At 35.2% G+C, this 13,060-nt stretch overlaps 1 protein-coding gene across 3 annotated transcripts in view; it reads right to left on the bottom strand.

The window, feature by feature from the left end:
• Positions 1-13,060, bottom strand: part of LOC115218295 (cGMP-dependent 3',5'-cyclic phosphodiesterase-like) — a 614,814-nt gene that overhangs the window by 256,642 nt on the left and 345,112 nt on the right. The window lies entirely within an intron of this gene.

The following is a 13,060-nucleotide window of genomic DNA, read 5'->3' on the forward strand; positions in this document are numbered from 1 at the left end:
AATGAGTAGTTCCTTTATTTCAAAGGGCCAGCCTTGTCAATCTCTGCATCACGCTGAATTTCCCTGAAAAACTATGTGAAGGGTTATTCATGTCAGTGGAATGATTAGCCACTCACATGTCAATTTCATGAGCAGGCTGTCTTGTTGATTGGATGAACTGGAACCCTTGGTATCGTAACTGATGCCATGCAAGAAGATGAGAAGAAGTAAGAGAAGAAAGAAGAGGAAGAAAAAGAAGAAGAAGAAGAAGAAGAAGAAGAAGAAGAAGAAGAAGAAGAAGAAGAAGAAGAAGAAGAATGGCTAGCTGGTAGAATCATTCTTTTGGGGTTAATAAAATAAGTACCAATTGAGCACTGGGTTTGATGTAATCAGCTTAGCCCCTCCCATGAAATTTGAAACTAGTGTATCTTAAAAGTAAGGGCAGTGGGCTGGCAGAATCACTAGCATGCTGGAAAGAATGCTAAGTGGCCTTTCCTCCGAGTTTATGGTCTGGGTCAATATTCTGCTGAGGTCAACTTTTCCTTTCATCCTTTCAGGGTTGATAAAATAAGTACTGGGGTTGATTTAATTGACTTAGCACCTCTCATGATATTGCTGGCCTTGTGCCAAAATTCGAAATCAATATATCTTAAAAAGTTAGCATAAATTAATTGCTTTCTGTTTTCATCGTTGATATAAACGTAGGAGTGGCTGTGTGGTAAGTAGCTTGCTTACGAACCACATGGTTCCGGGTTCAGTCCCACTGCGTGGCACCTTGGGCAAGTGTTTTCTACTATAGCCTCGGGCCGACCAATGCCTTGTGAGTGGATTTGGTCGACGGAAACTGAAAGAAGCCCGTCGTATATATGTATATGTATGCATGTATGCATGTATGTATGTGTGTGTATATGTTTGTGTGTCTGTGTTTGTCCCCCCCAACATCGCTTGACAACCGATGCTGGTGTGTTTGCATCCCCGTCACTTAGCAGTTTGGCAAAAGAGACCAATAGAATAAGTACTGTGCTTACAAAGAATAAGTCCCGGGGTCGATTTGCTCGACTAAAGGCGGTGCTCCAGCATGGCCGCAGTCAAATGACTGAAACAAGTAAAAGAGAGAGAGAGTAAAGAGAGTACGTCAAAAGTTAAAGAATTGAGATTTTCTGCCGACAATTTAGACCTCCAGGAATGGTATGTATGTCTTTGTGTGTGTTATATCAAGCGTACATTTTAGAACACCAACATATGCTCACACACGCATGCACAAGCACACATACACACACACAGAGCCTATTCAACATGAAAAATTAATGACGTGATAGATAACAGCAAGACTCTTTGTGGTTCAGTCAAACTTTCATTTAATGAAACGAAAAGAAAAGCAATTCTGTCTCACAACAGATTTTTCAACTTAGATCAATAAAATTCTTTTTCGCCCACCTGAAAAATATAATTATCTTAATTATACTGTTCTTTCACCATATCAAATAATCTGGAGGTGAGGAGGGAGGGGGAGGGGAGAGAAAGATTCTAGACAGAAGAGATCATGCGATGCTGACCAGCAGAACTTCCTTCACTGGGACCATTAACCGAAACATGTTAACCTAATCTGGAGTAGAAAAGCTACCTTCAATATCCTTCCGATACGAGGTGCTTAAGTTTCATATTATGTAGAAAGAGAGAAATCACAACCAAAATATTTGTTTACCTGTACCTTAACTGGACTTATAATGCGTGTATATGTGTGTGTGTGTGTGTGTGTGCATGTAGTATGTTTTAATTTGTAGTGCAAAACCATTAAGAGACCGTTTTAGGTAGCTAAAGTAAAAGAAGATAAAGAGTTAGTTAAAATGTGTAATGGGTAGAAATAATTGCTGGTGAATCTCAAGTCCTTAATCTGGTTACATATTACATATTTTGTAGAATTATTCCGAACAAAAAAAAAATTTTTTTTTAAAACAGAGGAGTAATAATAATGATGGGGAGGGGAAAAAAGGAAGAAGGGGAGGAGGAGGAAGGGGATGAGGATGATGATGATGAGGAGAAGAAGAAGAAGAAGAAGAAGAATAATAAGAAGAAGAAGGAGGAGGAGGAGGAGGAGGAGGAGAAGAAGAAGAAGAAGAAGAAGAAGAAGAAAAAGAAGAAGAAGAAGAAGAAGAAGAAGAAGAAGAAGAGAAGAAGAAGAAGCGGTTCTGTTTTTAGCACTGACCAGATCTTTGGACTCAGAAATAACTGAGAATAAAGCAATGAATAGTAAAGAGCCTTGATTTTCAACTTCATTGATTTTTTCCAGAAATTCATTGATGAGAATAAGAATAGAATTTTCTGGATTATTAACTTACGTGGCCTATTGTATAAGACTATTAGTTTAGAAATAGCAGCTCTTAGTCTGAATCTAGTTTTAAACTATATATATATATACACACATACGCACAGACATATATATACTCTCATACTTAGGAATAACGCATTGGCTGAGAACTGGAAAATATATATATGATCATTTTGGTCTGCTAGAAATAGAAGTCAAGTTACCATTAAGTCATAGTTTTAAATTTGAAAATGAGGATATGTGAGACTACATGAGATGCATAATATATTGGGGATAAAAACATGGGTTCAGAAATTCACTTTCCAGCCACAAGGTTCCTGGTTCAATCTCACTGTGTGGCACCATAGGCAAGTGTCTTCTGCAATAGTCCAGGGCTGACAATGTCTTGTGAGTGAATTTGGTAGACGGAAACTGTGCAGCAGCTCTTCATATTTACATGTGTGCAGGTATATATGCATTTCTTTTTACCCCACTGGTTAGGCAACCAGGTCAACATTCTTCCTGATCAGAAGAATATTCTGTTGCAGGGTTATCTATGTATAGCTGAGTGAACTGGAGCAACATAAAATGAAGTGTCTTGCTCAAGAACACAACATGTAGTCCAGGAATTGAACCCATGGTCAAGCAATCATGAGTGCAACACCCTAACCATTAGACTATGTACCTTCACATGAATTTAATGGTTAAAAAAAAACAGACAAAAATCATTTCAAAAATACAAAATTCATGTTGAAATGATCATAAATGACTTATGTAAAACTGTTTAAGTAAAATCACATGGTCACTAAGTACCCCAATTTATATTGGCATTTTGGTTTAAATATAAGTAAAAATTCAGATGGTTTAAGGTGTTTTAGTAAGAAAAGGGTTTAAGATGACAAGCTATTATAGAGCCAATTATTAATGCCATTAAAAGGAACCATGGCATTATCTTGGACATGCGCCAAAGATGAATGATTGTAGAATTGTCCTTCAAGACACCATCATAATAACAAAGGTGTGGAAATGAATCAAGGTCCTGGTAACTATGACATAAATGAAAATACAAAGGATCAGGCAGTATGAAGTCATTTGTTTTCTGCCCTTATGTATCTGCAAATACGGTAAGGGATTAGTTATATAGAAAAGCTATCTGAGATTCCAAAACTATAAAATAAATCGGTTGTTCAGTTTTTCATTACAAGATCTATATAATTGAATTAAGCAATTTTTAAGTTCATCACATAAAGTATTTCAACACCCATATAACAAGTGATAGTCATCATCATTATCTTCATTATCACTTAACGTCTGTTTTCCATGCTGTCATGGGTTGGATGCTTTAACAGGAGCTGGCAAGCTGAAGGGCTGCACCAGGTCCCAGTCATCTGTTTTGGTATGGTTTCTGTGGCTGGGTGCTCTTCCTAATGTCAGCCACTTTACAGAGTGTACTGAATGCTCTTTATGTGGCACCAGCACTGTCACTGACATGGGTGCTCATTACGTAGTGTCAGTGAGCTGGCAGAATCATTAGCATGCCAGGCAAAATGCTTAGCAGTATTTCGTTCTGAGTTCAAATTTTGCCAAGGTTGACTTTGCCTTTTATCCTTTCGGGGTCGATTAAATAAGTACCTATTTCTTTACTACCCACAAGGGTCTAAACACAGAGAGGACAAACAAGGACAGACAAATGGATTAAGTCAATTATATCGACCCCAGTGCGTAACTGGTACTTATTTAATCGACCCCGAAAGGATGAAAGGCAAAGTCGACCTCGGCGGAATTTGAACTCAGAACGTAGTGGCAGACGAAATACGGCTACGCATTTCGCCCGGCGTGCTAACATTTCTGCCAGCTCACCGCCTTAAATAAATACCAGTTACACACTGGGGTTGATGTAATTGACTTAATCCCTTTGTCTGTCCTTGTTTGTCCCCTCAATTTTTAGCACCCTGTAGGCAATAAACAAATAATTATGTAGTGTCTGCACAGTTGCTTTTTATGTGATGTTGGCACTGATACATTTTACATAGTGCTCGTATGGGTGCTCTTTTACGAGGTGCCAACATGGGTGCTTGTTATGCGGCACCAGTATACCAAATGGCCTGTGATACAAAAGATGTCTCAGCTGAGAGAGGGAGAGGAACTGAGAAATGTGGTCACAATTCCTCACCCTCTCTATTTTGTCTATTTTGGAAATATAAACTAAAGTTATGTAACCGCGTGGTACCTTGGGCAAGTGTCTTTTACTATAGCCTCGGGCCGACCAAAGCCATGTGAGTGGATTTGGTAGACGGAAACTGAAAGAAGCCCGTCATATATATATACATATATGTATATATATATATATATATATATATATATATATATATATATATATATATATATATATACACATGTGTGTATATGTTTGTTTGTCTGTATTTGTCTCCCCAATATTGCTTGACAGCCAATGCCGGTGTGTTTACGTCCCCGTAACTTAGCGGTTCAGCAAAAGAGAATGATAAAATAAGTACTAGGCTTACAAAGAATAAGTCCTGGGGTCGATTTGCTTGACTAAAGGCGGTGCTCCGGCATGGCCACAGTCAAATGACTGAAACAGGTAAAAGAGTAACTAAGTAGAACAAAAGTTGCTAACATATATTCTAAAATGTGTCTACTTTTGTTTCATGCAGACAAATTTAATGCCATGTTGTTCCACTTATATTTATTAAGTGTAGATTAGGGGCAACAGACACTCATGTAAACTAAACTACATTTGTTGGACACACATACACACAAAATCCTATAGGTTGGGTAACAGCAGAACAATTTCCTATATACAAAAGTTCTCTGAAGAGTAAACATATTTTCAATCATACCATGTGATGAAATATCAAACCAGATGTGAAGAGACTAAATTGCTCAGCTATCTGATAAATGCATCTGAAAGCAAATATTCTTTGGTTTTTTAGTTCCAAAGGAAACACTTGCACTGCTTCAAGAACACAGACAAAAAAACAAAAAAAATATTAAATCCAAGAACGTGACCAAAGGTTTCCATAAAATACTTGAAATCAATAGCACAGTATTAGAACAGATATGAAAAAATTGGAAATCCGAGAAAACTGGAGGCAGTTCATATCAGCCAAAGTAATCCCTTAAATAAAAGAATCCAATGTTTCCAGTATTTGCTTTTATTTTGTTAGAGAGAGAATACACAAACATGTGTGTGCTTGTGTGTGTGTGTAGATATATGTGTGTTCGTGAGTGTGTGTGTGTGTGTGTGCGCATATGAAGGCGTGTGGTTTAGTGGTCAGGAGCATTCGGCTCATGATCGTAAGATTGTGAGTTCAATTCCTGGCAACGCATTGTGTCCTTGAGCAAGACACTTTGCTCCACTCCACTCAGCTGATAAAAATGAGTAGTACCTGTATTTCAAAGGGCTTCCCTGAGAACTACGTTAAGGGTACATATGTCAGTGGAGTGCTCAGCCACTTGCACATAAATTTCACGAGCAAGCTGTTCTGTTGATCGTATCAGCTGGGACCCTTGTCGCTGTAACCAACAGTGCTCCTATATATATATATACATACATATATATACATATATATACATATATATATATATATACATATATATATACATACATATATATCTATATATATATATATACACATACATATATATATACACATATTATATGAATATATATATATATAACAAAATTTACAAATATATTTTTAATATATTTATTTATTTATAGATTTTTTTAAATGTCTGTGGTATTTATATATTTTTATTCTATCATGTACATTTGTCATTTATATTGATCTCTAATCGGAGTCATGTTTGCGGATTGAATTACCAGGTCCTTTGTTTCTTCACATCACATATTTATATACATATACATAAAGATATATATTGGGTCATCCCATAAATAATATAGTTTTTTTAATTGCATGAACTAAAAGTCAGAGGGGGATGGGATAACCTCCCTGCATCAACTTGCTATACAAGCAGGTAGTAATTTTACTTTGTCCTTATTCTTAGTGCAATTTGATTTTAACAGTTATTTTTTCAAAACTATAATGGAAATGACAAAGGAGCATATTTGGTATATTTTATTTTATGAGTTTAATAAAGGCAACAATGCAAGGAATATTAATGCAGTAAATGGGGATTGGACAATAAGCGTAAGCCAGTATCAATGGTGGTTCCAGAAGTTCTGAGCTGGAAACTACAGCCTAGAAGAGGAGCCTCATTCTAGAAGATCTGTAAAGCTCAATGAGGATGTCCTGCAAACCCTGGTGCAACAAAATCCCATTGTAACCATTCAGGAACTAGCAGAGAAGCTTGGATTTGGTCATTCAATAAGTTGACACCTGCATGCCATTGGAAAAGTCGACAAATTGGGTGAAAGGGTTTTTCACAAACTTTCTGAGTCTAATTGCATGCAGAGAGTGAATGTGTGCTCTTCTTTGCTGTCATGTCTCACAAATGAACGTTTTTCGGATTGAATAGTGACTAGAGACAAGAAATGAGTTCTCTATAAAAAAGCAGGACAAAAATGGCTTTATCGATCGCATTCTCACCTGGAATCGAATTTTAAAAATTTTTCAAGACTTATACATGCCCTGATACCGTCGGTATCTACATATCAAATTTGAGCGCAATCGGATTGAGGATGCCCGAGATCCTACAAGACACATACACAGACAGACAGAACAGATTTTATATAATAAATGTGCATGTTTCCAGGAGGCATTTCAGATTTCTAGCGTCATTTTTATGTCAAATTCATACACATCAACAATACTTCTTGGTTTCATAGATGAAGTGAAAATAATTGTTAAGGAAACATCTTATGGAACTAAAAATAACATTTGTACAAACATTAATCTCTTATCAGAACATGAATTTCATTTCTCAATAATTAAAAATAGTAAATATTCATAAAGATACTAAAAACATTTTCTTTAATTCATGAATCTCATCATTTCATGAATTAAGAAAACAGTAAATATTTATGAGGAATGTAAATAAAGATTGTAAAAATAAAGAATATTAAGAAGTTAGCAGTGTTTATATGTTGACAGAAATATATTGGGAAATGAATAATGCCTAGAGGACAGAGTTTGTTTTAGGGGTTACTGGTAACTTGGTTTTGATTTTAAATTGCAATTGGTAGAGCAATAATGTTGTCAGTGATTGGTCATTCACAAGTTCATTGTATTTCTGACAATATGAGGAATAAGGAAATACCTGTAGCTCACCACAGAGGTCCTTGGTCTTGCAAAAAACTTCATTTGAAGACTAGTCTTAATAGAATAATAATAACGAAAGAAATTATTGTATACAGTGCTCAGGTGCACCACAACTTGTCAAAAGTGTGTATAAAGCATATGCAGTAATGTACAAATGTCTGGAAAGTGAACAGTGTATGAGTCAGATACATGCGTGTGTGTGTATGGAGGGGAGAAAATCAGGTGTAGTGTTGGCGAATCTCAGGAAGCATGGAAATTTTGAAGGATGCAGTGCTCTGACAACTAACAACGGATGCCAGCAGTTTGTTCCACACTTCAGCAACTCTTAGCGTGAAAAAATGTTTCCGAAAGTCATGGGAGATGTGCTGTTTTCTGACTTTGTAAACATGTCCATGGGTGTTAGACAGGTGGAGTTTGAAAAGGTGCTCAGAGTTATTGTTTGTAAGATGGTTAATAACTTTATGGGTGTCTGCCAAGTCAGCTACCAGGCGCTGGAGTTTCAATATGCCATCATATAACATTTTCCATGATATATACACAAGTGAAACATACAAGCATAGATATGCACGCACAAGCACATACAAATTTACATACATGCAAATACTTGTGCTCACACACACATAAGTGCGTGCATATATTTCTCTGATTAAATCATAATCTTCATCATCATCATTACTATCATCATTCAATGTTTGTTTTCATTGCTGGCATGGGTTAAACGTTTCGACATGAACTGAGAGTCAGAGGTCTACGATAAACCCCGATGTCTGCTTTGGCATGGTTTCTACTGCTGGATGCTCTTCCTTGAGGCGTTAACCACCATAACATTAAAAAATACTGAAGGAAAAAATAATTCAGAGGAAATTCACTCAATGATTCTCCCAAAATAAACACACATGGGACAAACAGTAGTTTTCTTTTTTTTCTTTTTTGACATGAAACTCTGCCTCTAATGATACTAAGCTTTGTTTTTCACACAGAAGAATGCTTAATTGTTGATATCAACCCCAAACAATAACACCTTTTGAACTGTAGTAAAGTGTGGTTTGGATTCAGTGAGTTACAATTTTGTGCAGTACAGGACCTAAAGAACATATAACTGTTTGTATATGCTGCATGATTGGATATTAAATGTTACACTGAGTACTTAGCCAACTTGTCAGACTCAAATGGCTGAAAGCATACAACCTCTCTATGGCTGAGGGGAGGAATATGCTATGGTCAGTTAATTTTGTACACAAAACTATATATTGCTGATATTATTGCTCCAATGTTTTAGAGTGAGCTTCTTGTTTGAGTATATGAAATACTGACTATATATAGGTATGTGTGTGTGTGAGTATACACATACACACATTTACACATATATATATGTATGCATGTATACACATACACACACAAAGTAATTTTGATAAACACATGTTTATATCATTTGTTCCTAAGAAGTTGTATATCTAGATGTACATTCAAGGTACAAGATAGACCACACACACACACACACACACACACACACACACAGCATACATATTATATAAACGTCATTCTGCACGTGTCTCTAAGCCTCCGAGACCTCATCCAAAATATTACCATACAGCAGAAATAGACATCAAACACAACACACACACCTGTCATTTACAAACTGCTTCTTCTCCCCAATTTTCTTATAGATATCTCAAGCATCTCTGTTGCTCTGAATGAGCAAACTCTATGCTTCTTTTGCAATTGAGTCCCTACTGTGTTTTAGGTATTAGATACTATACTAAACGCTTTTTGAAAACCATTCTTCACAAAAGTTGCATCCTTTCGTAATTACGGATATTCAAATAGCACATCATTCACACATCTCTCAACATTCTGAGAGTGTTTGCAAAACCCATGGCATTACTCACTCCTCATCAGTAACTGACAATACATAAGTGATTGTATATAATTCCTAAATGTTTTAAATGAACATAGACCAACTACTTTTATGATTCCAAGTTTTGCTGTATTGAGGAGCTCAAATCAGAGTGAAATAACGTTATCTACAGCTACTAGGAGATGCAAAATGAGATAAAAGAAAAATGAATTATATGGAAATATTATTTCATATGTTCTCTCACTCATAAGAAAATGACTTCTCATAATAATCATAATAATAAGGCAAAAAAAAATTATAAACCCTCCCTTTTATTTCTTAGAAATAAGTGGAAATTTTACTGGTGAGTGTGTTAAATAATAAGGCACTAAAAGAGAATGACTCTCCCCAGACACAACAGAATATATATATATATATATATATATATATATTATAGAGAGAGAGAGAGAGAGAGAGACTCGATCCAGTTTGAGATAAAAATCATTTAATATATATGGTATTTAAATATGAGCTACAAATAGTTACATACTGTGAAAACAAAATAATTTGGCAGATTTAAATATTGTACCTTGTGCCTCCAAGCATTTTTCCAGTCTCTATACATGTATTGATCATGAAGGACTTTTTGGAGACACAAGGCAGGTTATATAAATCTGCAGAATCATTGTGTTTCCACAGCATGAAACTATTAGTAGCTCATATTTAAATATTGCCTATATAATCTACACACACATAAACACAAACACTTATTTGTACATAATCTGGAAAATTTGATGCAAGTCACTGGGGTTAAAATTGGAGGGAAGTATTACAGGCAACTATGGAAAGAAAGTGTTGGAAGGTGCTAATGTGTGTGCGTGTATTAACCCTTTCACTACTGTATTTATTTTGAGATGCTCTGTGTTTCTTTCAATTAATTTTAAATATAACAAAGAATTTAGTAAAACAACTTAGTTATCATTAAGCTAGTGTTAGGAACATAAATTTTGACTAAGGTTTGGTGGAAGAATTTAATTCAAAATTTATGAAAACAAGACATTTGTACTACAGAGCCAGAGCTGGTTTTGGCCGGGTTAGTAACAAAAGGGTTAATATATCTTTGAGAAAAAATGTGAAGATTACATTATACTGAAGTAAAAGTTATATATGCATATGTATGTATGTATGTATATATATGTATATATATACACACACAAACACATACACACGTATATATATATATATATATAATATATATATATAGATATATAAATACACACACACACATATATATACATATATATATATATACGATGGGCTTCTTTCAGTTTCTGTCTACCAAATCCACTTACAAGGCTTTTGTTGGCCTGAGGCTGTAGTAGAAGACATTTGCCCAAAGTGCCACGCAGAACCATGTGGTTGGGAAGCAAGCTTCTTACCACACAGCCACCTCTGCGCTTATATTTACATATATCTATATATATATATTTAGATGGATAGATACATAACCATGTATATATATGTATGCATGTATGTATGTGTGTGTATATATATATACATAGGGAGAATTCACAAAAAACAAAAGACAAAGACAAGTGGTTTAGACAACAAACAGATGTATTAGTATAACACTCGCGAAGTGAAAAAGTCTTTAACGTTTCGAGCCTACGCTCTTCCACAGAAAGGAACACAGAAAGAAACAAGGAGAGAAAATAAAGAATGTGTAGTGGCTAGCGATCTTGAGTGTGTATTATACATACACATAGCTACATACAAACACATGTATACACACAGATATAATATATATATATATATATATATATATATGTGTGTGTGTGTATAAGTGTGGATACACATACACACACACACATTAGGTCATCCCATAAGTTCTGTCCGACTTTACTTTTTTTTAAATTGAATTAAATTTAATAGTATTTTAGAATGTCTAATTGAATTAAAAACTATTTTTATGCATTTGTGTACATTTAAACTAATTAAATATTATTTTACAGAATAATAGAATTAAAATTTCTTTGAGTAAAACCCTTTCTAACATGGAAGTGTCCAAAAAGCATTTAAGGCACATAATGCTTTATGAGTACAAAAAAGGAAACTCTGCAGCCAAAGCGACTCGAAACATACACTCAGTTTATGGGAAAGAATGCTTGAATGAAAGAATTGTAGAAGAAGGTTTGCAAAATTCAGAAGTCGAGATTCCAGCCTTGAAGGTGAAGATCAAACAGGACATCCAGTTGAGTTTGATGATAAGCTCCTTGAGGCATTACTTGAAGAAAATCCTGCATTATCAGTTGAAGAATTGGCAATAAAGTTTAGTTCAAACCATACAACTGTTCATTGTCATCTTCAACAACTTGGAAAGGTTCCTAAACTTGGAAAATGGGAGCCTTATGAATTGTCCAAAAGTAACAGCAAATCCCGAGTTGATATCTGCTCTTCTCTCCATTCTCGCAAACTCATTTCACCCTTTTAGGGTAGACTTTTGACTGGTGATGAAAAATGGATCTTCTATCGAAATGTAAATGTCATAAACAGTAGCTTGGTAAAAGGGAAATAGCTCAACCACAACCAAGAAGGGAACTTCATGGGGAAAAGGTTCTTCTCTCCATCTGGTGGGATTGCAAAGGAGTAATTCACTTTGAATTGTTACCACCTAATGCGACAATCAATGCTCAACTCTACTGTCAGCAATTAGAGCGTTTGAACCAAGCTTTGAAGGAGTGATGTTTCATCAGGACAATGCGCGACCCCACACTGCTTAGATCACATCACAGAAGATCGAAGAGCTTGGTTGGGAAAAAATTCCTCATCCACCTTATTCTCCCAACCTTGCTCCTTCAGACTACCATTTGTTTCATAGTTTGCAGAATCATTTGGGGGTCACATAACTTTCGCAAGCCAGGAGGAGGTTGAAACTGACATTTCAGAGTTCTTTGCTTTGAAACCAAAAGAGTTTTACATTGATGGGATTAAAAAAGATTGTAAATAGATGGAAGGAAGTCACAGATAATCAGGGAAAGTACATTGATGATTAAATTTCAATTAAATACAATATTTGATCACTTGTTTTCTTTATTCAAAACTCGGACAGAACTTATGAGATTACCTGATACATATATGTGTTTATTGCACCCAAAGGTAAACAAGGATAATATTTTCAAACTATTGTTCTATTCAATCGGCTTTCAGGTTGGCTACACATCAGCAGAAGTTCACTCAAGTGTTTAGTTGACCGATAGCTTGATTCAATAGTACTATGGCTAGAAAATATATAATCCCTATTTATGTTTCACTTCGATAAAGATATATCATGAAATATATATGTCATAGTTTTCACACTATGTAACAAAACGGTATTGAATACTTATATGATTTTGTACCACGCAACAAACCAAAACCACATACATACATACATAAATACATGCACACATACACACACACATGTGCACACATACATATACACACAAATACATATATACCTAAATATATATATTACATGTATACACCATATAAATATATGTATATATGTATGCCTGTATATATATAAATAAATATATTGTTCAAAACAGTTTAATTCAGATTCTGTGCTACTTCAAGTTTCAAATCCCCTAATGGAGCCTCTTGTTAGGCAGGCCAGAATTATATATGTATACATATATATTTACATACACA

Source organism: Octopus sinensis, linkage group LG13, assembly GCF_006345805.1.
Source record: "Octopus sinensis linkage group LG13, ASM634580v1, whole genome shotgun sequence".
Taxonomy (NCBI): Eukaryota; Metazoa; Mollusca; class Cephalopoda; order Octopoda; family Octopodidae; genus Octopus; species Octopus sinensis.